The sequence below is a fragment of the Penaeus chinensis genome, chromosome 9 (genome assembly GCF_019202785.1).
Source record: "Penaeus chinensis breed Huanghai No. 1 chromosome 9, ASM1920278v2, whole genome shotgun sequence".
Taxonomy (NCBI): Eukaryota; Metazoa; Arthropoda; class Malacostraca; order Decapoda; family Penaeidae; genus Penaeus; species Penaeus chinensis.
The window spans coordinates 13591653-13594152 of NC_061827.1; the positions used below are offsets into that span (position 1 = coordinate 13591653).

Here is a 2500-nt window from a genome sequence, read left to right on the forward strand (position 1 = left end):
TCCTCCCTTCATCTCCACTTCCCATTTTTCCATCCCTCATATACCTCCCTCTTTCACTTCCTGTTTTCCCTTTATCTCCTTCTCCTCCTCCTCCTCCTCCTCCTCCTTCTCCTCCTCCTCCTCCTCCTCCTCCTCCTCCTCCACCTCCTCTTCCTCCCCATTCATATCTTCCTCCTCCTCCACTTCATCCTTCTTCGTTATTGTCTCCCAACGCAGTCTCCTATTCCAAAGCGAAACAAGGTTTACTGTATTCATCCCAAACTCGATTATTTACCGAGACCATAAAATGTGACAAAATGGATTACGTGCCATGTTGTAAAAGGAAGGAGGAAGGAGGAGGAGGAGGAGGAGGGGGAGGAGGAGGAGGAGGAGGAGGAGGAGGAGGAGGAGGAGGAGGAGGAGGAGGAGGAGAAGGAGGGTTGAAATAGATACGATTGATAGAGGCGGGCGAGAGGGAGGAATATGTGAAGAGGTTGAATAGGTAGGGAGAAAGAGATAAATAGGAATGGGGATGTTGTAGATATAGATATGTAGATGCACAGGGAGAAAGATGAAAGAACACACACACGCACACACACACACACACACACACACACACACACACACACACACACACACACACATACAAGATGCACGTAGCACCGCAATGGAATAAAAGCAAAAAGGGAAACGAAAGCTTCCCTGGAAAATAAATACACAAATAACTGTAAAAAAAAATTATAAGAGTTACCCCTAAGAATAAAATGGGAGAGTCAAAGAAAACGAGCACCGGATAATATAACCCGTACCCTTCTCCCCTTATGAAATATGACTCACATATGTCCTTCTTCATTGGACGTAAGACCATGTTTTACGTCGTGCGATGTGTACCTGCATGCAAAGCCCATGACACGATTGCAAGTTTCAATCGTGTTGCTAACATGCAATGATCATATCGAAATGATACAGGGGGAGGGGGGGGGGGGTGCAACGTGGGTATCAAAACACTTTTGACACATATTCTATGAAATCTGTACTCAGTATGACATTTGATTTATTCATAATACTTCAAATTTGGTGTGTCCTCTGACGGAAAGTTTTACGGATTATAACACGCGTTTTAGGTAAAATGAACATATTTCAATACCTGTGCATTTTAGCCTAACGGATATGTTTTTAACTCCAATGATATGAGCGCACGTATGTTGCATCTTTATGCTGGTGTATGGGTGGATCTTTGCGTGACTGTTTCAGTTTGTGCGTGTATGTGTATGCTAGGTTTACGTCTACGATGTGTATATGTATGTATATGTGTATGTGTGTGTGTTTGGTGTCTGTCTGTGCTTGTATGTCTATGCTTGCTGGTCTCTACATCTGTACGAATGCATTTGAGTCTGTATCCCTGCTTGCATGCATGAATGCCTGGTGTAAAAGCGCCTTTGTTTCTCTAAACCTGCGCCCCCATGCTTGTGTGGGCCTGCTTGTTTGCATGCACATATGTATCACCATGCCTGTGTGTTTGTCTGCGTTTGGGCCTGTATGCCTGTGTGTACGCGTTTCTCTGCCTGCGAAGAGAGCAATGGCTGGAGTTGCCGTCTGCCTCGCTAATAAACCAGGACGAAGTTACGAAGATCCGGGTCCTCGTAAGGAACATGAAGGGGGGGGGGGGGGTGGAAGGAGAGGGAGGGGGAAGGGATGCGTGAGGAGGGGAGAGTGGGAGGATGGGAGGAGGGGAGGCGGAAGGAGGGGGAGGGGGATGGAGATAAAGCTGGGGGGGGAGGGGATGCGTGAGGAGGGGAGAGTGGGAGGACGGGAGCAGGGGGATGCGTGAGGAAGGGAGAGTGGGAGGATGAGAGGGGGAGAGAAGAAAAGGGAAGGAGAGGCGGGGAAGGGGAGGGGAAGGTAGAAGGGGAACCAATAAGAGGGGAGGACTGAAGGAAGGGATAAGTCAGACGAAGGAAAGGGGAGGGGGAGAGAAGAAGGAAGAGGGAAGGAGGGGGAAGATTATCGAGAATAAGATAGATGAGGAACGAGTGGAGGAGGGTGAGGAAGAAGAGGAATAAAAAGAAGACGAATGAGAGAGAGGTTGTGGGAGAAGAAAGAGGAATGGGAAGAAGACGAAGGTGGGGGGAAGGACTGACGAGGGGAAATAGGAATGTAGAGAAGACGAAGAAAGGACGAGGGTAGGAGGAAGATGAGTCAAAGGAGGAGGAAGAGGAAGAGGAGGAGGAAGAGAATGAGGAGGAGGAGGAGGGGGAGAAGGAGGAGAAGGAGGAGGGGGAGGGGGAGAAGGAGGAGAAGGCGGACGAGTATAAAGGAGGAGAAAAGAGTAAGGACGAGGCGTAAGAAGGAGGAGGGAAGGGAGAGAGAAGGGGGAGGGAGAGGAGAGAGAAGGAGGGACGTCACAGGCTGAAAAGAAAACGTAGGTGGCGGATCTTACAACGAGGGAACGAAAGAGGGATAAAGCAACCGGACGATAGGGAGAGGAAGGCATGGACAAGACAAATAAGTGTACGAAGGA

General features: G+C 48.9%; 1 protein-coding gene across 1 annotated transcript in view; it reads left to right on the forward strand.

The window, feature by feature from the left end:
• LOC125029130 (glucose-6-phosphatase catalytic subunit 1-like) overlaps positions 1 to 2500 on the forward strand; it is a gene marked incomplete at its 5' end in the record, with an annotated part of 52804 nt that overhangs the window by 45758 nt on the left and 4546 nt on the right.